The sequence below is a fragment of the Equus przewalskii genome, chromosome 32 (assembly GCF_037783145.1).
Source record: "Equus przewalskii isolate Varuska chromosome 32, EquPr2, whole genome shotgun sequence".
NCBI classification, from domain to species: domain Eukaryota; kingdom Metazoa; phylum Chordata; class Mammalia; order Perissodactyla; family Equidae; genus Equus; species Equus przewalskii.
In genome coordinates this window covers 1,643,617-1,669,415 of record NC_091862.1, presented here as the reverse complement: position 1 = coordinate 1,669,415, position 25,799 = coordinate 1,643,617, and positions in this window count along the sequence as shown.

Here is a 25,799-nt window from a genome sequence, read left to right as displayed (position 1 = left end):
CTGATTAAGAATGACCTAATTGTCTACATATAAAACCCCAAAGAATCTATAAGCTCATAATTCGTAAGCTGTTAGTATGATTTTTTGACAGAAAATCAGTGGAGAACATCAAGGGCAATGTTATGCAGCATACTCTATTGTGAAGGGTCACTAAAAGTAATTATTTTTAAAAGGAGAGGCCTGTCTGGTGGCACAGAAGTTAGGTTCACGCGCTCCACTTCAGCGGCCTGGGGCGTGCCGATTCACATCCCAGGCACAGACCTATGCACCGCTCATCAAGCCATGCTTTGGCAGCATCCCACATATAAAAGTAGAGGAAGATGGGCACGGGTGTTAGCTCAGGGCCAGTCTTCCTCAGCAAAAAAGAGGAAGATTGGCAGCGGATGTTCACTCAGGGCTAATTTTCCTCAAAAAATAAAAATAAAAACATAAAAAAAGTACTATAGTACCTGGGACTAAATACAACAAAGGTGTGCAGAACTTTTATGGAGAAAAGTATTTCAGCATAGTCTTGTTACAGGGAAAGAAACACTAACTCATGAAAAAGAGCAAAACATCCAGAAACAGACTCATGGAATTATGGAAGTGTCATTCAAGACAGAATTAACTTTGCAGTCAGTGGGGGAAAGGCTGGATTTCCACAAACATTGCCAAAACGACTGGCCATCCTTGGGGAAAACAAAGTGAAACTGAATACATCCCTTGCACCATCAACAATAATTAAGACAATAAAAGTGAAAGACAAAATATACTATTAGGAGATAATTTGGAATTCATATTTAAGGCCTCAGGGGATGGAATGGTTATTAAACAAAACATAAATACCATTGAAAAAAGATTGATATACTCAACTACACTGAAATTAGTAACTTCTGTTCACTAAAAGGCACCAGAAAGAGTAAATAAACAAGGCACAAAATGAGATGTAATATTTGCCGCACATGTAATTGACATGGATTGGAATCCATAATTTATAAATTATTCCTACAAAAGGCAAAAAACAAGCCAACACAAAATGTGCGTAAAATTTCAATATGAATTTAAAGAAGATGAAACAGGATTGTGCAATAAAAATATGAAAATGTTTACAACCTATCCTCATGGAAATGAAAGTTAGAGCCATGATGAGATATCATTTCGCATCCATCAAATCGGCAACAACTTAGAATGTGTGAAAATGCTGACAGGGAGACAGAATGTGGAGCAATAGGAACACTTGCACACCGTGGGTAGGAGCGTAAATTTGAGCAACTGCTCTAGAACACAATGCGGCTTTATCTAGTACACTCGCAAATGTCCACAAACTCTGACGCAGCAATTACACATTGAAGGGCTGGAACCCAGAGAAACTATTGCACAAAAGTGTGAGTGGACATGTACAATGTTGAGGAAATACTGTTTGTAAAAACAATTATGTGGAAACAACAAAAATGTGCATCCAAAGCAGAATGGACGAATAAATTGCTGTATATTAACACAACAGAATACTGCAAAGCAGTAAACACCAGTGACAAACAGCATGGAAGAATCTCAGGGTTTATACAATGTTTAGTCAAAAGCAAGTTGCCAAAGAAATGATTCCAACACAGTGATGCAGTGTGGCTCCAGGTACGTAAAATTTAAAAACATAATACACCAATAATATATTATTTATAATAAAAACGTATATGGTAAAGATATCAAGAAAAAAGAAGCAAGCGGTAAACACAAATTTAGGTGAGTAGGCACACCTGCGGGGGGGAGGGAAAGAGAGGAGGTGGACGTGGAAGAGAAGCGTGTGGTTTATTCCAAAGCAGACGTCAACGTTCTTTTTGTTCAACCAGGTGGGTTGTTTATTTATATTTTCTGTATGTTTATTGTATATTTTCTTTATGTTCTACATATATTACTTTGTGTCTATACGATACTTTAAAAATCAATTAAAATGGAAATGTACAACTCATAGAAGAAAATATCCATGTAAACATTAACTTAGGAATGGGTGAAAAAGAGAAACCATGGCACCAAAGTTCAAAAAATAAAATACAAGGTCCAATAAGAAAAAAAAGGGGACTTTTGTAATAAGGAAAGAAAATATCCCTCAACAAATCAAATTAAAATTAAAATACAAATTGGGTATAAGTAGTTCAAACACATATAACAGACAGAATCAATGTTCTTGATGAACAAAATAGTTTATAAAACAATATGAATAAGATAGTCACTCCAATTTTTAAAAAGGGTGACGGACATGAAATGACAATTCAAATAAGAAGAAATATACACGGTCAATAAAATTAAGGAAAAATTACATGTTACTAGCAAGAAAGGAGAAGTCATTAAAATGTTTTTTTGTTGCTGATCAAGTTGCCAAGATTTTTTAATGATTATTGTCAATGTTGATGAGTCATACACATTGTTATATTCTTACAATTTTCCTACAGGGGAGCTGCCAATAAATATTAAACATTTTTAAACTTGAATACTCTTTTAGTCAATAATTCATTCTTTTATGAGTGTAACTTAAAGAAAAAATTAAATAGCTAAATAAGTATTTGTCCTCTAAAATGTTCCAATATAGTGTTTGTGGATACAAAAAGATTTGCTAAAATATAAAGATTCCACAATGCTGGTGTCTTAAGTAATGTATAGATAGAAGGGAGATTTATAGCATTTTGAAAAGTAAATCAAAGCAGGTTATATGGCTTAAGGTACAGTGACATTCCACTTTATATGAAAATGTAAATACATGTGTATGCAAACATTGAGAAGGAGAGAAATGGAAGCAAAGAAAAAGAGAGAAGCGGAGAGAAAGAAACAGAAATGAAGACAGAAGGCTAGAAAAGCTGAAGAGAATGCTGGAAGGGATTGCATCAGAACGTTACAGCTGGATGGATCTCCAGGTGGAACTGAGAAAATAATTGTCTCCTCTCCTTTTTAAAAATTTATAATTTATAAATTTTTCATGTTCATCTCATATTAAGTTTTAAAAGAGAATAGAACGTGACAAAGCAGCAATTAAGCCGGCCAGAAATGTTGACGGTGGAGAGCAAAAATCCCAGCGTTGTTGCAAACAAGCACCCCTGGAAAGGTGCGAAGTGTTCCGGCCCAGATTACCATGGGGATAAGAAAGGCCTGGGACTTGGTGTGAATTTTGAGCTGTTTCACTTCCCTCTCATCCATCTTTACAAAACAGAAGATGCAAGTCCTGAGTTCAGTGAAGTGACACTCCATGATGTCGAGGCTGAGGGATCATTATCCATCTTCACGGGCTTAGGGGAAACTGCCCGCACACTGAAGGCCATCTGTGAAAGATGCTCCCGTTTGCTATCGTTTCCAGCAACTCATATGTCAACTTTAGGGCTCCAGCTGACCCATATAGCCTTGTGCAATGCCACACATCGGGCTGGAAAGATCCCTTGACAACTGTGTTAAGCCCAGGCCAGGAGGACGTGGACTCGCACACAGAAGCCAGGTGAGGGGGCCTGCTTCACCAGCACAGATGAGGTTTCATGTCAACTGCAGCAGCTGGGAGAGATCCAGCCAATCGGCACTGCTGGACTCACACGCTGAGCCGGGTACCACGGGGCAGAGCTTGCTCTCTCGCTTGGATGTCCATGGTGTGCTGCAGAACATTGACCCAGACCAGCTGCCCTCGCATTGACGCTGCAATCTGCAGGTAACACATGTGTCCTTTGTGTCAAGGTCACTTCACACATCCTGCAGAGAAGTCATGAATCAGAAAGCTTGGAGCTCTCTGCTGCAGCTCCCTGAGTGTCTGTCATCCCTCTCCCGTCTTTCAGCACATTCTTTAAGGTTCACCTTCCTCTTTCCTAAGTTTTCCAGTTATACCGAGGATGGTGCATCAGAGGAGAGCAGCAGAGAACACGATTTCCACTCCTTGATCTGTCAATATTACTGTGTCTCTGTGGAGCACTAGTTACTTTGAATCTGCAGTTAACTTGGCAAATCTCTTTTCTGCAAGAATCTTGCAAAGGTTTTATAAGGATGGATGTGCAATAGTTTGTGGTATAATTTAAAAAGAAGGCCACAAATCACTTTTTCTGTTTTCTCCGATTGCATTTCCTGTCTTCTCCTGTCGTCCTATTTGGATATCCTCGGTTGGTCCACGGGCCTCCAGACTCCCCCTCTCCTCTCCGGCGCTTGGCCGGCTGAAGTGTGCTCGCTGACCTGTGATTCCTCCAAGGTCTGGAAACCTTGGCAGTTTCTGCAAAGCCAAGACCAGCTGCGTTAAGGCAGCAGAAAATAGTCCCCAACATTGTAGGTCCTGGGTTAGAGCCTATGTTTTGGAAGCCTTGGAACTAGACAGAGAGGCTAAGGAAACGCAAGCACACAGTTCCAGCAGGGGAGACTCAGGATCCTGGGATCTGATACGACGCAAATCACTAGCAGGACCCCAGGGAGAGGAGGTAGGAGGGAAAATTCAGCAAGCGGCACCGTCAACGTCAGTCTCCACCCTCAGTGAGTGGTGGCTAGGCCTGCACGCCACGATGCAGACACCTGGTTTTTAGAAGCCAGAGTTAACACATCAAGGAAAGGATAATGTAAACTTGGGAAATAAATATTTTTGGTCGCAAACCCCTAGTTATCCCCTTGTCCTTCCTAAGACGATCTTGGTTTTGTCAAAGTACCTACCCTCCCCGGTCCCACTGAGCTCAGAGGAAGCTGGTTTTTTAGTGATGCCCTTCCCTTCCCAGTGACTGATGAGGAGGGGGTGTCATGAGCTGACTTGTGTCCCCCAAAATTCGTAGGTTGGAGTCCTAACTCTCAGTTCCTCAGGTTCTGACTGTATTTGGCAAGAGGGCCTTAAAGAGATAATTACGGTGAAATGAGGTCATTAGAGTGGGTGATGACCCACTCATGTGACTGATGTCCTTATACCAAGAGGGGATGAGGACACAGTCACACACAGAGGGACGACAGTGTGAGGACACAGGGAAGACAGCCGTCAACACACCAAGGAGAGAGGCCTCCGGAGAAACAAACGTGTCGACACCTGGGTCTTGGTCTTCCAGGCTCTAGAACCGAGAGAGAAGAAACGTGTGTGTGCATGCTTCACGGCCTGTGGTGCTTTCCTCCAGCGTCTCCAGCAGACGAGCAAGTGGGCGTGGGACGCGGGCTCTCTCCCCCTCTCGCGTGTGTAACAGACAAGTCACGAGCGTCCAGCGCTGCTGCAGCCACCCTGCAAAGGAAGGGAGCCGGGAGGACGAACAGAGCTGCCTTCTCGTCCTGCAAGACGGGAATTTCCCTTTGATTCAAGCATGTTGGGGCCATTGTTTTTGTTACCTGCAGGTGGAAACATCTTTATAGTACTGTTGCCGTTACTAACGCCATCACCACCGCTACTGCTGTTACCACGGCTACCACCACCACCACTGCTAGTATTACTACTACCACCAGCACTACTACTACTATCATTACTACTACTACAGCTATTACTACTACTGCCACCACGACTACTGTGATTAATACCACTACCACTACTACTACTGTTATTATTACTACTACAGCTATTACTACCACCACCACCACTACTACTACTGCTACTACCACCACCACTACTACTACATTATTATTATTACTACCACTGCCACCACTACTACTATGACTAATACCACAACCACTATTACTACTGTTATTGTTACTAATGCTGCTACTACTACCACCACCACCACTACTATTACTTACTACTACCACCACCACCACTACTATTACTACTACTACCAACACCACTTCTACTACTATTACTACTACAGCTACTACTACCACAACCACTACTACTATTACTACTACCACCAGCACTACTAGTATTATTATTATTACTACTACAGCTATTACAACCACTGCCACCACTACTACTATTACTAAAACCACCACCACTAATACTGCTATTATTATTACTACTTCTACTATTACTACTGCTACCATCACCATCACTACTACTACTATTACTATAACTGCTACTATTACTACTACCACCACCACCACCACTACTGCTGCTGCTGCTACTACCACCACCACCACCATGACTACTACTACTATTACTACTACTCCTACCCCTACTACTACCAGCCTCTCCTCATAAAGCACTGACTACGTGGCAGGCCCCATTCTAGGTACTCTGTTAACTTATCTCACCCTCATGACTAGCCAGGAGCTAGGCTCCATCATTCTCCCATTTACAGAGGTCTGGAAGGGTTGACTAACTGGCCGGGCTGACCCAAAGGGCTGGGCTGGGCAGCCAGGCAGCCGTGGCCCTGTGTCCTTGCTGGCAGCTATGGGCTAGGGGCACCTCCCTAGGACAGCGAGTTCATGAGAACAGGGCAGGCCTCTAGTTAGGGTCAGGGAGTGAGCCCAGGAATCACTGTATGGAAGACAGGAGACGGGCGGGAGCCGGAACTGGGAGGAAGAGCAGGCACAGGGAGGGGAGCAGGGATTCCTGCCTGCCAGCGGCGTGTCCTGGGAAAAAGGGGGTGTGATAGGAGAAAGCACATCATGGGCCCTTGTCCTGCAGAGAGCAGAGGACTAGGGAGCTATAGAGGGTGATAGGGAGATGCAGGCAGGGCCTGTGGTGAGGACTTGCATAGTCCAGCGAATCATTGACACACGCCCGGTGGTCACAGAGAAGAGAAGAAACGGGTGAGAACACCCTGGTCACTGAGATTTCCTGGTAGACAGGTGCTTTTGTGGGCATTTTCCTGACCTTGAAAATGAGCGCAGCACAAATGAGTTGAGGACTAGCCTGGAGCTCCTTTCTTTGAATATAAACCACATTTTCTGCGCTGCATAAGGAAAGGCATGATGACAGTTAAATGCACTACTGAAAACACTTTAAGAGATACTTATCTTGTTTAAATAATTTAAAATTACTGGTCCGCATTAAGGAAAACAGACTCAAAGCAAACGCTTTTCCTCCTCCCCACCCTGTGGGACCAGCCAGCAAACCACCAGTGCTGTTAGGTTGAAGGCCACCAGGCGCTAATGAAGTGTCAGGCTGTCTTTATTCTTTGCTTACACAATATTTTCGATGTTTGAGGATGTTACCAGAAAGCTACAGCAACACTTCCCTGCCTGCTCTTGCCCCGGGACACCGTGAGCACACAGGGCTTGTGAGCGGCCAGGTGTATGGGGACACGGCGGCCACTCTTTGAATGTCCCTGGAGTGCAGAGGGCTCCTGAGCCTCCAGCCACCCAAGACGTGTGGGGACCAGACTAGCTGCATTTAACCAGGATATTGCTGTTCTTGCAAAGGGTCTTGGCGGTGATTTTGTAAAATGGGATGATGGCTCGGGCCCAGTTGCCTGTGATGCTGACACTTGGAAAGGCGGGGTCTCCCGCAGGTCTACCCAGAGGCCGTCTTTCATGATGCGATTGCTTAGCATTTGAAAATTAGCTTTTCTGCGGCCGTTTAGCACAGTTACTTCTGGGGAAGAATAAACACAGCATTTAGAAAGAAATTTCAGAAAACTATGAAGTCTGACATATTTAATGGGATGGGGCAATAGGATGGGACCGCAAGTCTTCATAAAACTTTTTAAATAAAATTACCATGCATAACTTTTAGTAGATCCACGTCAAAGTGTCTTATAAACAGATGCAACCTCAGCCCCTTTTAAAGCTGCACTAACGTTTGGATTCTTATCTCAGTTTATCGAATGATTTTTATGAGCCTGGAATGATCTCAGGGATGATATGTTTTAAGACAATAACAGTCTTGTTTGATGTTTTCCATCTCGGGAGGCTAGAAGATGAAATCTCCAGGGTCGACGACTTCAGATATTAATGAGCTGCTCTGTCTCTTTTACAGGCACTGTTTGCATGGCGTATCTTTTCCCTCCTTTTACTTTCGATCTGTTTGTGTTTTTGAGTCTTAAGTGTTTGACAACCAGGATTGTCCCATTTCGTTCCTGTATGTGCCAAGAAAAGCAGAACAAACCCACAGCTGCTTCTGAGGCTCCTCAGAGCCACAGTGTGGCCGGGCCTTTCTGTCCCTGAGTCTGTGTCCTCCAGGTGCTCCAGGCCCCTTACATCTGCTAAACCCCTTTGCTTGAGTGTTAATCCTGTCTTTTGTGTCACTTTAATTCTATTTCTTGTATCAACATCATCGGTGGCAAAGGCTGGCGTATCAGAAAGAGGGAGAGACGGGATAAATAAACATTGTGTTGCCTAGGATTCAGTTAATGGCCTCTTTCCATTCAGCTGCACCTGCACTTTTGTTTGAACAGCTTTTTGAAGTCTAATTATATAAAATAAAATTCATCTTTTGTCATGTACAATTTATTTACAAATGAACAGAGTTTTACAACAATTAGCACAATGTAATCACCCCAAACGATCTCTTGTATCTATTTAGAGTTGACCCCCATTTTCACCTAAAGCCCGAGACCACCACCAATCTACTCTGCTTCTCTATAAATTTACCTTTTCTGGACATTTCATGTAAATAGGATAGGGTACATCGTCTATTGCATTTAGCTTCATTAACTTAGCACAAAGCTTTTAAGTCTCAACCACGCTGTAGCATGTGGTTTATTCATTTCATTACTGCACAGTATTCCATTGTATGGATATACCACAAATTGTTTATGCATTCACAAGCGGATGAACATTTCAGTTGTTTCCACGTTGTGGTTACTATGGATAAAACCACTATGAATATATATACATTGCCTCAGAACTGTTTCTCAACAAATACTCTGCGTCGTTCACTGGGGTCCCGTCTAATCTCTATGTTCTTACTGTCCCTGTCTGCTTATCTGAGTGTGCTGGTTTCTTTTTCCATCTGGTTGTTATTCTTTTTTACCATTAAGATGATATATGTATGGGTGGATATATATTTTCTCCAAAAATGAAATAGTTCACTGTTGATAGTTAATTGAGAAAGTTACCCTGAGAATCTGAGACTCAAAGTTAGTGCTTAGATTTACAGGTCTAGATAGTTCGATGGATGTAATACATATATAATATATATATTATATATATATCACACACACACACACACAAAGGGAAAGTGCTGGACCATTTACTATTGGAAAAGCTTCACTTAGACTGGCAGGTTCTCTCTAGGACGCCTGGTAAAGGAAGAGGAAACAGTTACCAGGGAAACTCACGTCTAAACTGACCTCAGATCAGCATCCTCAAGGTCAGAATTATAGTGAGGGGTAGGGCTAATGCGTCATCAATTTCCTCAGTAGGTAAATGTGAACAAATGACAGTATGATGCTACAATATTAAAGCCAAGAGTGCAAAACAAATTATAGGGCAAATTATGTGGTATGATTCCTGAACTGAGAATGAAGATGCTCCTCTGACATCAAGCATCCTCCAAGCATCCTCTGAGATCTGAAAAGCATGAATGACACAAAATGGTAGATAAAATATTTCAACACTATAAGCCTGCAAACAGAAATACTTGTCAGCTGAGTGAAAAACAAAGTGATGGCCAGCTTCAACGTCCAGACCTGTGGTCATTTGTTATATGGTGATCCTTGGTGCACCAGGCACCTGGTAGTCACACCTAGGATGGAGTCCCACCCTGGGTTTGGGTGTAACTGAGGATGGTGGCAGCTTCCAGGCCTGAGCTGACAAGTAGACTTCAGGTCTCCAGCTGGAGACACCACCTGGAGAGGCCATGCGGGGAGAAATGAGTCAGGGGAGGACTGAGGGCCAGCAGTCAGACAGAACCGAGAGGTCAGATGTGGGGCCCGCGTGGAGCTGCTCCAGCCGGCTCCTCCGTTCCCACCATCTTGGGCAGACGGCATCCTCAACATCCAGCTCAGGGGCAGGCAGCGAAGCTGAGATGCCCGTGCTGTCTCAACGCTTGACCCTCGGGCTTGTGAGAAGCAACAAAAGGGTGGTACTTTGAAGCCGCTAAGGTTTAGAGCTGTTTGTTCAAGAAATAATAAGACGTTCCTACACCCACCTTCCCAGGAATTCTGAGGACATCAGTGGTTTTGGCGATCCTTAAATATTACAAGGAATTTGGCCTTGGGTCATTCTCTTCTCAAAACTATCCTGATTTTTCTTTTACTTCTTTCTTTGGAAGGCTAAAGATTATCTATATAAAGACAATTGGTAAGACGTTGTAAAATTATTTAAGTAAAGTGGGAAGACATTCAGCTTAGATTTTAGAATGTTTTGAGTTTAAACATAAACAATTTTTTTTTTTAAGATGAAACACTTTCGTTCCTGGAGGTTAGAGTTTCGAGCTCTCTGGCGTTCCTGACTCTCAATTCACTGTATAAACATGTAATGTGTCTGTCAGTGGGTTTATATCTGTGTGCGGCGGAGGAATGCAAATATCAGTCCTGTTACCACCAATAAAACTCTACACAATAAAATACCCCCTGTTTTTCAAAGGAACTATGCCAAATCGAACTCTGGGTAAACAACCGAGACCGTGAAAAGCAGAGTCCATTAGTCAACTGGGCCGAAGGGTTCAAAAGTCAACGTGTATACATTGGAAAAGAAATATTTCAAGTTTAAACCAAGGCTGGAGAGGTTTAGAGTTCCAGAAGGGTCGTCGTATATCACTTGTAGGAGTTCTCCTTGCGGTGGAGAAAAGCTGTTAAACGTTAAACATTTCTTTTCCTCTCTTTTTATAAAAGCCAACGCTGTTTATTTATTTAAGCGATGCTTCAGTGGTTCCTTTAAAGTTTCGCTAACCTTCCCCAACCACCTTCCTGTCACAAGCTTTCCCCCCCCCCCAAACTGAAAGCCCAGTGCTTCATTCCTTCGGGTTAAGTTTTCGAATAAGAAGGATGGATTATGAGGCGAAGTCCCGAGTTCACGTGAGTTCGTCTGACGTTGGAACAAGATCAAAGATCAGCGAAGTTTATGGCGTGCTGAGCCCTCTCTGTTCTCCGCGAAGCCCATGCCCAGACTGGTGGATTTGGGATTTCTCCTGAGCATTTTGAACACAGCCCTCTCGGGGCTTTTGTCACGCAAAGCTAAAATTGATCCACGAGAAGTAGGCTGATCAATTGCGTTAGGTTCCACGTTGTAGGACGCGAGTTCTGCCAATTGAGAGAGTGCAGTGCGGTTGTGAAGACAAGAAGACAAGGAGACTGGATCAGATTCAGACATGGTTATGAACAGAGATGATGCATTCTTTTTTTTTTTTTTAATGTATGCTTTTTTGGTGAGCAAAATTGGCCTTGAGCTAACATCTGTTGCTAATCGTGCCCTTTTTCCCCCACCTTTCTCTTTCTGCTTTTCTCCCCAAAGCCCCAGCACATAGTTGTATATCCTAGTTGTAAGTCCTTGTAGTTCTACGTGGTACGCCACCTCAGCATGGCTTGATGAGCAGTGTCTAGGTCCGAACCCAGGATCCCAACCAGCAAACCCCGAGCCGCTGAAGCAGAGCACACAAACTTAACCACTATTCCACAGGTCCGGCCCCAGCAATGTATTCTTATATCTGGCACCATATCAGTGGTTCTAAACCTGATTGCTTGTCAGAATTGCCCCAGAAGAAGTTTTAAAATTCTAGACTCTTAGGTCCAAGTCTATATTTGCCAAAGCAAAGTTGCTCCCAGTTAGTTCCCAGGATCTAAGCTTTTAAGGAGCTGTCTACGCGTTCATATGCACGCAGTCCAGGAGTAGTCTAGAGACAACCGTTTGAGAGCTACATATATGAGGAAAAAGAGAGCAAGTCCACAGCATGCCTCGCAGAACAGGGTGCTGTCTGTCATTTGGGGCAGGCGTTGAGATGGCACACAAAAAAACATCGAAAGCACTTTTGGCTTTGGGGATTTTTGTAACACCTAATCTTGGCGTGGCACTACTTTTGCACGGAATTTTCTCTCTCTATTTGGTTCTGGCAAGTGGGAAAGGTACTGGCTGTGACAGCTGGTGCCTGCTCTCCCCCTTTCTCCTCTAAGGGAAACTGCTCCATCCATCGCCCTTCTCTCTAAGGGGACGTGACTGTCACCCTGGGGTTCTCAGCAGAAAGGAAGCCCTTTCAAGGCCGGCCAGCTTCCAAGGCGAGCAACCTGCGAAGAACACAAGAGCTGGGCATTTAATTCCCATCCTCTGGAATTTGAACTAGGAACCTGTCTTAGCCTGTTTGGGCTGAGATAACAGAACGTCACAGACCGGGTGACGGCTTATAAACAACAGACGTTTATTCCTCACACTTCTGCAGGCTGGAAGTTGGAGGTGAGGGTGCCGGTGTGGTCTGGTCTCGATGACAGCCGGCTTCCAGGTTGCAGGCCAATACCTTCTCGCTGTGTCCTCACGTGGCTGAAAGAGAGCAAGCCGGCTCTCTGGGCTCTTTTCATAAGGGCACTAATCCCATTCACAAGGGCTCTATTCTCATAACTGAGTTACCTCCTAACACTAGCACTTTGGAGGGTAGCATTTCAACCTATGAATTTGGGGGGGAACCCAAGCATTCAGTCACTTGCAGAACTATGAAGAAGGAAACCCCTCGCAGGGAGAAGAATGGAGCTGATGTGCAAAGGAGGGCAGACGCCGAACCGGGCGCCTGGGAGGGAAAGGAAAGCAGACCGGTAGATGATCCAAGTTTACAGACGTGCTCACAGAGCCCCCCAGAAAAAGTTTTACATCAATGAAATCAGTTACAATACACACATGAAAATAAGGGGAGGAGCGTGTTTCCTCTCTAAATTATCCATCAGGGAATTTCGTGTGGATCCTTCCACACTATTTCGTATTGCACCCTCACGACCCAGGAGAATATGTTTCAAGATAGTTCAGAGCGAGACTCGGAGCCTGACTGCTCCTGTAGACTCTGGCTCCAGTCTGGACGAGCAGTGTGGGCTCAGTGAGTTACTCTATCTTTTCATTCTTCAGTTTTCTCATCCATAACAACAAAGAGAAAACCAGTACGCCATACGGTTACTGAGAAAGCTAAAGGAGTCTGTGCCTTTAAGGGTATCACAGTGTCTAGCATCTAGTGAGAGCTCAATAAATATTAGCCATTTTTATTACAGCATTCCCTAATTATTTGGATGACAAACTAGTGTCTGGGGGAGATATATTTGCCTGCAATGATGTCAACTGATGCTAATTTTGGAAACTTAGAGAGGTCACTGATGAAATCAGTTTTAAAAAATGTAAAGAATCTTAACATAGACTTAGTCATTATTCCTGGGATTATGGTTTCAAATATTGGATATAGTTGTACATACACACTTAAAGAACACTCTAAAAACTATTTAGAAAGTTATATTATGAATTTCAAGAATACGCACTACTAAGAAAAAAGGAAAATAGAAAAAAAGCTACTCAGATACTATGCAAATAGTACTTGTAACTTGGCATAAATTTTGCAGTGACGGCATCTTGTATACTTATTTTTTTTATTTTTTGATTTTGGTAAAGAAGATTGTCCCTGAGGCAACTTCTGTAACCAATCTTCCTCTTTTTGCTTGAGGAAGATTGGCCCTGAGCTAACATCTGTGCCGGGCTCCCTCTATTTTGTACGTGGGACACCACCACAGCATGGTTTGAAGAGTGGTGCTAGGTCCACACCTGGGATCTGAACCCACAAACCCAGGGCCACTGAAGCCGAGTGCACAAACTTCACCACTATGCCACCGGGCCAGTCCTATATCTTATATACTTTTAACAATTGCTTCAGATCCAATCACTTAGAAGAAAAGATAATATGTTCTGGAAAAATGTGGCTCCAATAATTACAGTGTTACTGATTTCAAATAATACCTGTGATAAGTTAGAACAAACTTACTTTGTGAAATGGGAGAGCAAAAAAGAGTGGTATCTTTAAATAAATATATTATTTTTTATGACAGCTAACTTTAAATTAGTATGTATGTCAAAATTAATAAATTGACTATTACAGTAGACATCTAATTTAGCCTAATCTTTATAATCTGATATAATCAGATTTCTCATTGGAAATATGGAAGGAAGGGTTCATATAGGTTTTGGTTTGCCATGTATGCTAACGATAAGGTGAAAGAATTAGCTTGAGATTACAATTTTTAAAAAATAACATTTTTAAGTTTTAAAAAACAAATTAAGGCGCTTTACAAATTTTTTTAGAAATACATGTTTTATTTGTATAATTGTAGATAAGCTATTACATAGCAGGTTTTTTAAGTAAAATGTATTTTTTTTAAAGATTTTGTTTTTCCTTCTTTTTTCCCAAAGTCCCCCAGTACATAGTTGTGCATTTTTAGATGTGGGTCCTTCTAGTTGTGGCATGTGGGACGCCACCTCAGCATGGCTTGATGAGCGGTGCCGTGTCCACGCCCAGGATCTGAACCGATGAAACCCTGGGCCGCCGAAGCAGAGCGTGTGAACTTAACCACTTGGCAACAGGGCCAGTGCCCAAATATGTTGTGAAGTTTTTTTTAAAACAAACAAACAAAGCAAAATTTTTTTGACAAGCTCAGGTCCTTAATAAATTCCCTAAAAAAAGGACGATGCCTAGAACAATGATAAAAGTAGACCTGTTATACTCAAGTGAAATGCATCGCTCCCGCCTTGTACTGCTGTTGTACTTAGTATAGGACTTGTCATTTAGCATTGCAGTTATGGTTTGTGTGTATAAGCTATTGAATAGTCCACATATGACTAGGTATATAATATATGCACAAATGTGTATCATAGAGCATCTTTTAGCAGAATGTTTACATATGACTCATAGTACCTACGTCTTACTTAGAAGACTGTGAGATCCTTAATCTTCATGCATCTTGCTCCCCAAATAATGTTTGTTAAATGAGTAGATGTTCTCTTACGTGTTTGTGAAACGAATTTATAAAACAAAGGGTAAAGTCCACATTCAACCTAGAGTTGTAAATACTGCTTAGGGCAACCAAAATAGTTTCTCCATGGCTAACTTTTTTGGACAATGACTACATGCTAGTAAAACACACATTCTATTTCATTAAACCTCAGAACAACCCTATTGAGTAGATGCCATTATTCTTAGATGAGGAATTTTAGCCTCAGAAGTTCAGTCACCCACTGAGGTCACAGTGAGTTAGGGTCAAACTTAGGGTAGATGATCTAAGTCTAAAAATCGGAATCATTTCTCTCCATCCTGTGAAGGCTGAAGGTTCTATTGATAAAATATCATCTGAGAATTTTAAGAGCCAGAGACACCGATCTAAACGGAATGACCAGTAGGAAACTGCTTACTGTAGTGGAAGAATACTGGCGATAAATTCAGGTACTCAGGTGCCATGAAGAAAATAAATGAGGACTATGTGGGAGGGAGTCAGGGCAGGGTGCAGGGCAAGGCTGGAACTCTGTGGGAAGGGGATTTCGGCAGGGAAGAATGAACAATGAAGACGTAGCTCTAAGAAGATCTGAAGGCAGGTCAAGAAGAAAGATTAATTCCTGCAAATGCTCTGATCAAAACTGCATCATTTAAAATGTTTGGTGGACATAAAGAATGCCTGTGCATCTGGAGCATGGAGAATGAAGGGAAGAAGGAAGGGGGTAAAATCTGAGCGGGAGGAGAGCATATCACAGAGAGCAGTTGAGACCATCACACGTTTGGTTTAGACCTTAAGTGAAATGGGAAACCCCTAAAAAAAATCTCAGCAGAGAGTAACATGATCAGGTTTGCAATTTTGAAAGCTCAGCGTGGCTACCAGATGGCAGGAGAATGAGAAAAAGAGAGGAATAAGCTCAGCTCCAAATTTTTGTTCCAAATAACTGAGATGGGGAAAGCTTGCAAGCCCAGGGAGGAGATATAAGAATGAGGAGTTAAGAAAGGTTGAATCCCATTTTTGGTTAGTGCCATGCTAAAGTTGAGCTGTCCCTTATGATACGCACAGACTCTTGCAATAGGCAGTTGGCTATGCCATTCTAAAGCTCAGGAGGAAAGGCTAGGCTGAAGATACAATCAAAAGTTATAGAGCCATGGAAATAGTTGAGATAGATTAGGATAAAAGAAAAGGAGCTAGGGCCAGGACTTTATAGTCTAAAAATTTAGAAATTAAAAAGAGAAGATTAAAAACTAGGAGACTGTGGCATTATGAAAACATACAGAAGGTGTTTCAAGTGGTCAAAATTATCAAATACTACTAAAAGTTCCTGTAAAAAAAGCATATAGAAAAGCCACTGACAAATTGTGCCTACACCTGAGTTTTTAAAAGAAAAATTATAAATAACATTAGTTATGGGATTTTTTTTTTTAAATGTAGAAGAAAATTATCAAGGATGATGCCTCCAGTCTTTTCTTTATGCTCCTTTTGCATGTGTTCTGTAAGCAACACGTATTTTTTGTATAACAGTCTCACTTCTCTGCTATTTCTTCTGCTAATTTTGGAACTGAACACTGCATTTCATGATCAACCAGATTATTAAAAGTTGTGCTAAAAAGACCAAAAAAACCTCCAAAACCCATGGCCTTGATAATGACTGTTCATTGGGTTAAGGAAATAAAGCAAAACTGGTGTGATTTGAGAGGAGAATGGAAGATGAGAAGGGGATGCAGTGAGTTTAGTTAATTCCTTGAAGGAGGAGTGCCATCAAGGAGAGAAGAAAATTTGGGTTCTTGGTGGATGGGACAAGGGTTGAGAAGTTTTTTTGTTTTTTGTTTGTTCGTTTTCTTTCAAATGAGCCACAATAAAGCTGGTTATGTACCGATCATGTAGAAAATGAGAAAATGATGATTCAGATAAGAAATAAGACATTTGCAGAAGTGAAGTCCTCTAAATATACTGTTAGGGTAATAAATGATAAATAATACAGAGAAGACATTCTGTTCAACTTATAGTATGCTAATTTTTTTTGTCATGCATAATCATTTGCTGAAAAAATTAAAAAATTAGATAATATGAGACAAGTCCAATTTATATCAGGAAATGAATACTGTCTTTAAAAAATTCAAGTATTAGAAAGTATATAAAAGATTTAAGCAATAACATGAACAAACTTAAACTATTTGACCTTTCTAGAACACTAGACCCAAATGAAGTAAATTTGAAAAATCAAAATAATTAAGAAAAAGTTTGTCTACAACAGAATTAAATTAGCAACTAATAACAATAAGACATCTAAAAATTTCTCAAATATTTAGAAATAAAATAAAATAATTCAGAATAAAAATGAGCAAAGAAGAAAATAAAATAGATATTAGAATATGTTTTGAACTAAAATATAATGAAAACATATTGAAATTTTTGGGATGTACCAAATGCAGTACATAGAGGTAAATTTATAGCTTTAAATAGTTATATTAGGGAAAAAGAAAAGTGTAAAATCGTTGATTTATACTTCAACTTAAGAAGCTAGAAAAAAAGAACAAATTAAATACAGAATATTAAGACAAAAGTAAATTATAAAGGCAAGAGAATAATTCAATAAAATATAAAATGTATAAATAATAGAAAAATAAAAAAGTCTGAAAAATTAATAAACCCCTACTAAGACTGTCCAAGAAAAAAGAGAAATTGCAAACTACCAACATCAGTAACAAAAGAGCATGCATTGCTACAGGTCCTACAGAAAATAAAAGGTATTAACCTTTTGGTTATAATGGGACATAATAATGGGATATTGTGAACAACTTTATAGCAAAATTTGACAATTTAAGGGAAAGGAATATATTTCTTGAAAGACATGAATTTTCAAAATTGTCATAAAAGCATACAATCCAATTAGGCCATATCTGCTAAAGATATCGTATGTTTAATCCAAAACATTTCCATAAATATAAGTCCAGGCTTAGATGACTTCACTAAGTGAAACCTGTCGAGTATGTGTGAGTGAAATTATACCATTTTAACATAAACTCTTTTGAAAAATAGAGGAGAAGGAACAGGACCCCATTTGTTTTATGAGGCCAGTGTACCTCTCATATCAAAAGCTAAGAAAGCTATCTAAAGAAAAGACCAATATTTCTCATGAACGTAGATGCAAAAATTCTTAACAAAGTTAGCAAATCAAATTCAATAATATATTAACATCATGACTAAGGTGGTTTAATATTTGTATACTAATCAATGTAAATCACCATATTAACATAATTAAGGAAAAAAATCATATGATCACCTTAATAGATGAAGACAAAGCATTTGAAAAAATTTGATGTCCATTCATAGTAAAAACTCTCAGCATGGGGCTGGCCTAGTGGTGTAGCGGTTAAGTCCTCCCTCTTGGTTTCAGAGGTCCAGGGTTCACAGGTTCGGATCCTGGGCGCAAACCTAGCACCACTCGTCAAGCTACACTGTGGTGGCGTCCCACATGAAATAGAGGAAGATTGGCAACAGATGTTAGCTCAGGGCCAATCTTCTTCAGACAAAAAACAAACAAACAAAAACCCTCTCAGTAAATAAGAAAAAAAAAATGCATTTCTTCAGTCTCGAAAAGTGTATTTAGGAAAATATTGTATAGAAAACATTACATTTAACAATGTGATCTACATCCAAAACCCCATGGGATCCTATAGAAATATTGAACTAGTAAGTGAATTTAGCAAAGTTGTGGAATACAAGGCCAATATACAAAAATTAATTGCATTTCTATATACTGTAATGAAAATCTGCCATGGCATTGTGTATTTCAAGTACCTAGTAAAACTCTAGCAAAACAATATGCAATTTTCTACACTGAGTACTAAAAATCTTTGTTGAGAGAAATTAAAACAGACCTAAACAAATGGAAGGATATACCATAGATAGTTGTTTAAGAAGAATTAAATCTCGATAGCCACTAATCCTATATGAGAATACTGATTGAAATTAAAAATATGATTTCACAATACTATCAGTAATGTTTGAGGAAATATAGAGCATGTATGGGATGCTAGGAAAATAGCAATGGGTTACTTTTATTCTTCTAATCGGAACAGGAGTCAGGTGGAATCTGGAAACTCTGAAAGCACGAGCTTGTCACTGGTTCCTACAACCTTGTGGGTGCTGAAACCAGAACACAGTGATAAGAAGCAGTGTAGCAGAGGTTTTCTAGGCAGGTCATGCCATTATCTAACAATTTCTTTAAATGTCTCTTTGTAAGTAGAGTTTCTAGACTGATCATAATGGAAATATTCTTCCCTGAGGCATTAATATCATCTGCTGTGATCTCCAAGGGTCCAACATGAGGAAGGAAGGGTTGAAGATTGCAGAGGGGATGTTGGCTGCCTGAACATCGGTGTCCACAGAGAGCTGATTGATGGATTGATGCGAGAGCTCCTTGGAGGCGTCAGGCAGGCTGTTATAAATAAGTTCCTCTGCATTTTAACTACAAGGCTATCTTGAAATTACAGGGGAAGGAGAAAAAAGACTAAATGAAGCATGAGAAATAGGGAGAAAAATGGAATGAATGGGGGAGGTGAATGTAGAGAACAGCTGCAAGAGAGTATGGGAAAGAATAGAGAGAAAAGGCAGAAAAGAAAGGACAAAAATGTTGGATGAAGAGAGACAGAAAGACCAAGAAAGGAAAAGAGGAAGAGTAGCGAGACATCAGGACAGCAGTGGAAACAGCCTTACGGGGCTATAGAATGATAACAAATAGAAACCTCTAAGAACATGTTAACAGAAGTGACTTCTGTCCTGATGAGAGCACAGACGACCACACTTCTCAGGGCACTGGAGAATGAAATAGGTTACGGACGCAGGGGACAAAAATTAGCAAACGTGGTCACAGAGATGAAAGATTTCAGATACTAGAGCTAGGGAATAAAGTTGAAGTCAGGCTCATCGCAAAGCTGTGAGCCAGATAATCTCTTCCCTGTAAGGAAATATAGAATTTTACATTGCTTACTGATTAAATGATGGGTACTATTACAGGGGGAAAACAGAGAAAAGAAAAAGAGTTTAGGAAGAAACTTCTGTATTTATTGAGATATTTCTATATTTATAGAAATAAAAAACTACAATATGAATTCAAATAAAATACACCATTATGTCACAAACTGTTATTTGTCCCTCAGTTCTTCTCATTTCACCAGACGTTTGCTGGATCCACAGCCATCAGAATAATGATTATGTTTTACTCCATCTCGCTCCCTCTCTTGCCATCGTGACCATGTGCCAGGTATGGCTGTTGGGATAAGAGAGGAAGGGAGACCAGCAGCTTCCAGGATCTACAAGGAACAGGCAGACCTTGGAAGCCAGACTGACGTGGACGGAGTGCGTGGATGTCTTGAGAGATCAATCCCATGTAGCCATCAGCCTCCACCCCAAGAGTCCTGGGAATCGCAACCTTATTCCTTTGTTAGAGGTGTGTGCTGTGTGGGAGGAGCCTTGAGATTTTGGGTGGGGACAGCAGAATGGGCAGAGCTAGAATGTGTCCATCAATTTACCATGGGCTCCAAGGAAGCTTGCCTCCGAGGAAGCCTCATGGAGGAGACCCTAAGAGGGCAAGTTTCTTCTTTCTTTCAAACGTTGAATCGTATCAGGTGTTGGTATAGGTGGGTGTGCAGGGAAATCTTCTCCTGCTTTCCCAACTATGCTCTTTGCAGCTGAAAGAAATTTAAAACGACTTCAATCTGATGGGCAACATCTTCTCTTGCCCAGAACAAAGCATTCTCTCCCACGATTCAAAAAGGGACCTCAAAAAACACTTTGATGTTTCTGGCATCTTGTCATCATGGAGGCAACAGATCATCGCCAACAGTTGTCAGCTCTACCTCCCACTCTTTCTAAGTTTGCTCACCACTGGGTGAGAAGACCGAGGAGTTCACCCAGCAGGAAAGCCATATTGGTGGCTGTGGGCCCCAAATGTGAATTTACAAGACCATGCCACCCCGCAGCCGCTACTTTTCTCCCTTCCAATGGGTCACTTGGATGACTCCTCTCAACCACTCTCCAAGCTTTCCGCAGCGTTTGGCTAAAATCCGATCCAATGCCGACTGTTTTCTTCTGGGTAATGTCCTGTAACTGGATCCACATAAACACGGATGGTAGTTTATTCTTTGGTTTTCTTCAGGAATAATGGACTTCGATGAGTCTCGTTCTACTGAACTAAAGAAGAACATGTAGCCATTTATTTACGCAGTGACAGGTGAATACAAATGAAAGCGGTTAGCCTATTTTATTTTTTTTTGAAATTTCAAAGCTGCGTCAAGGACCAAAGGCATAAAAGCACAGAGATTTTGGACCCTTCTTCACGACTAACATGGGCCAAACTCTCGCACATGAAACGATCTTGAAACTTCCAGAGCAATCAGTAATTGGCGGTTGTCTCCAGCTGAGAAGTCATAAGGCTTAGTAGAGTCACTGTTGAGTATCAAGACACACTCTCTCCCCAAATCTTCATCTTCTTTTCCTTTTTTTTAAAAACACTGGATCCATGTGATAGGGATCTGTCTGTCTGTCTGTCTGCCTATCAATGCTGACATACTATTTTGCTTCTGAGCAAATGACTCAGTTTTGTTCACAGTCTAAATGAAAATTTCCTTTCACTCCTGCATATCTGTGAATATGTCACTCCCTAGGAAGATTGGAGCTCTGCAGCTTCCTTTATTAAGAATCCAGGTCTGTGCACATCTTCTCAAGGAAAGTAGCTGCAGTGGGAATACCCAGTGATGGGATGACTGGCTCATTTCCAGGGAAAGCTGTGTTAGCGAGCGGCGTGTTCTGTCTATCATAAACCACGAGTCATGACAGGATTGGGCTATAGATAGTTTTGGTGCTTATGGTGAGTTTTGGGTTCTACTTGGCTGACTTTTATTTCTGTGGTAAGGAAAGGAGAAGTGGTTCCATTTCGCTACACGATTTATGTTGGAAGTGAATATTTCCTACGACCCTGCTTTAATGCCCCCAACCTAGTTTAATTTGGAAGTATCCCAGGATTGCAAGGCATGCTTTAAAAATCACTATTCACAACTATATTTCTGATTCTGTGTGAATAAGAATTTTCTTATTCCAGTGTCACCAAAACATAATGTGGCAATAACTCGGATTCTGAGGCTATTTAGAAGAGCCATTGCACTCTGTTCTGCAGGATTTCAACTTTTAAATGTCTATTAAAACAGTGCCATCATTTTCTCAATTGTAATAAATAAATATGAGAAAGTTAAATCAACAAAATAATTTTATAGCAACGGAAGATTATTTGTCAGTTTTTATTTTAGAGTTTTATGCATGACTCCCTTTGAAAAGCAGGCTCTGCCTTTGAAAACTGCTTAAAAACAGTACTCTAGGTCAGAAGTCGCAAACTGGCAGGCCGGGGGTCATCTTTGGTGACTCATCGGTTGTTGTCTTAAATAACATTTTAGAAAACAGGTATTTTACATAAAATACACATTTCATGCTCCTATTGGAAATCAGAAGATTTTATACACTTGTCCCAAAGTGACAATGACCAGCTGGCTGGAAGTGAGTAGACACAGCCTCTTGAGACAGTTTATGAGTTTCCATGGTGACATTCCACATTAGTGCCTGTTGTCTTACATCTCGACCCTCCCTCTCACTTACCTTACCTGCATGGACACCCATGCTAGAAAATTGTGTCTTTTCCGCTCTCTCATCTCTCAGCTGCGCCTTCAATATCCCCACCAGCACGTTTCACATATTTTGCAGACCCTCATGCCATGTGGTCTGCATCCCTCTATTTATATTGTACAATCTCACACTGAATGAAAACGCAGTTCACCTTCAGAAAACTCTGAGATCACTGGCGACAGAGTGGTGCTGGGCGAAATGAAGATCAGCCGTAAGCACTTCATCCTGACACTTTGTCAGCGAGAGTTGAATGTTTGTGCTACAACACAACACTGTGGGCCCCAGAGTATATAAAAGAAATCAAAGGAATGGAACTGTTTATCCACACATGAAAGGGGATGCGTCCTCTCACGTCCCCCTGGCTCGAGCGACGGGCGTGTCGGGTACCTGCCCTTCAGCTGCCGTCTTCCCTTCAGGCGGAGCTCTGCCACTCAAGGTGTTTGGAAGACATTGTCCAGACTAATCCGTCGTGAAACGGCTGCCCAGATGTTCAGATGCCTTTGAGCAAAACAGGCGTTTTCTGAGGTTTATAGAAGTCAAAGGCCTTTCCTCTTCTCCTAGCGTCCGTTTCATGTACTTTCTTCATCCCGGTGCGGTGAGGGCCCCGTGAACAGACACACTCGGCCTCAGATTTAACACACCCGGTGTTGCCTCACAAGCAGCTGATGCCTGAGGGCTCTGGTTGGGCGGAATAAAGATCAGGCATGTCCCCATTATCCTTACGCTTTTCTTTTTCTCCCCAACATCCCTTCGATTTACGCGAATGTGGTGAGAATAAATGTGTGTCAAATTCAAAATAAATTGAAAACCAGTGATTGCTCTCTTTAGAGTAAAGTGAAATGAAATTCTCAATATTAATTAGACCTTTATTTGAAATCTCAAGAACTAGTTAAATGCATTCTTGATCACTGCCATAAAACATCGTTTTAATGTTTTTTTGCAAGAAGCCACAGGGCCCCCTACCGTCCAGTTTGTTAAACGTGATCATTCAAGGAGAATGATCTGCTTTTAGCCAAGGACTGTTTACATGTGGCTCTTTTCTTTCCAGAAAAATGTTAACTCTGCTGTTACCACAATGTCGCAAGAACTAGAGTGTTAGATTTGGCTACAGGATGGACTGACAACACATTCTTCCTCTGGAATGTGCTCCATTCCAGGGGGTCCGTGGCACAGAATTGGGAGCATTTCCTTCAATGAGGATTGAACCTCTTGGGCTGGATGTTGAAAGAAGCATTGGTGACATCCCCACGTGGACTATCCGACAGTCAGTCATTGCAGGATTACAGGAGGAGGAACACTTCAGAGGGGAGACCCCATGATGGCGGGTGTGGAGGAGTGTGTGGTGACTGTCACCAAGAGCTTGTGACCCGGGCAAACGGCCAACTACTCAGCCAGAAGGCTCAGCCAGCTGCAGTGCGTAGAAATCCACATCCGTTCAAGGGAAGTCATAGGACAAGAACATCACTGAGAGGTACGTCACCTGTCTGAGTGTATGGAACAGCTGGCGAGAATGTTGAGTCTGAACCAAGGTCGTGACAGTCACTGTGGTGGAAAAGCCACTGGAGGTGATGGAAGAGGAAGACCCAGAGTCATTCCCGAGAAAAAATTAGAGGGTTTCTGGGACCGAGTAGCGGAGATCCTAGGGAGGAGAGGCAAAGATGCACGGCGGTTCTGGCTGGGAGAAGAGCCTTCCATGGATGCTGAGGATGGATACGCGCTGGCCTTCTCTGAGGGCTGGGAAGACAATGAGGAGCTTGATTTTAGACATGATGCGGGTTCAATGATGATGCTCAACACACGCATGTGACAACGCACGTCTTTCACACACACCACTGAAGAACGGATCCCGTGGTGGTGGCCCAGCCACCATGGCCACGATGCCGTCGCCGCCAACACAGCCGGGGTGAGGGAGAGATGGGCCTTCAGGGTGTTCTGGGGAGAGGTCCGCCAGCCTGTGGGTGCTGGAAGGTGCCCACACCTGTCAATCAGGAGGAGAGAGGGTTTAAGGGATGAGAAGGGAGAGCTGGAGTTGGGGGAGCAGAGTCAGGAAAGGGCGGTGTGCCCTAATGCCGAGCAAGGACAGTCCCTGTGGGGCCACAGGCTTCCCAGAGGCCCAGGAGGGGGAAGGCGGTAGGGTCAGAACCAGAGTGTCTCTCTCGGAGATCTCCTTCTCCACAGTGTGGCGAGGGCAGAGGTCAGGGGTGAGATGGAATAGAGAACGCATGGTGAGGCAGGAGTGACTGCCGCCCAGATGTCCAGGAAGAAAAGCTTCCAGGTCATCCCACAAGGCTGCACCAGATGTGCGCTGGCCATGTGGCAGGAGTCTCAGGAGGAAGAGAGGGGCTGAGCGCGGATGGATGTGGCCATCACGACTCCAAGGCTCCATGGCTCAGCAAACAGCGGCCCCAGAGAAGTGAGGAGGAAGCATCATCCTGGAAGGACAGGAAAGAGGAGATGCAAACGCCCCTCCTTGCAGAGGCTGGGTGCATTCTGGTGCGTGAACACGTCTTTCTGGAGCACGCACAATCTGCCAGGTGCTGAGGAACATCTGGACGAAAACAGAGAAACAATGCAGATGCAGGTCCTCGTAGGGGTCCTGGCAGTGGAGACAGACCCATCTCGAGGCCAGGGCAGCGGGCCCAGGCAGAGGGTGCCAGGCCTCGACGGGGCAGGAAGGGTCCACAGAGCTGGCCTCACCCTCACTAGGTCCAGAAGATGAGCCGGATTTGGGAGAAAGAGCAGCGATAGAACAGGGGAACGTGAGGAACTGGGGGCGTCCTGGAGGAAAGAGAGACGGCAGGATGGCAGGGCGTGAGGCTGCTCAGGAAAGTGAGCTGCCTGACCACGTGGTTATCCTCAACAGTCAAGGGAGCCCTAGGAAGGCCCTCAGCTGGGCAGTCAGAAAATCAGGTTGTCACAGAGATCAGGGAGTGATTGATGGAGTCTGTGCTGAGAGCAGGGGCTCAGCTGGGAGGCTAGGCTGTCTAACACTCGGCTGAGAGGGAGGGGCCGCTGCTCCAGGGGTGACCCACATCTGACCACGGGGATGCCAATCTCACCATAGCACCAGCTGTGTACTTATTTATTTTGCCAGCATTGAAGAATGCTAAACAGAATCCTTGAATCTCTGCATTAACCAGATTCCAGACATTCCTATAAAAACATCTGCAACTTTCCAATGGACTGGACTTTGATTAAAATAACAACAACAACAATACATGAATCCATGTGCCTTGTTGGGGCCTCCAGGAGCCTGGAAGCATGCAGGCAGGCTTGAGGAAGCCTGGTGTGTAGAAGGCAAGATGGGGGCTGATGGGTCCCTGCTGTGCATCCAGCCACTGGTTTATGTCAACACCGCCTGAGAAGCACAGGGTGAGCACAGCATGGCTGTGTGAATTTATAGGT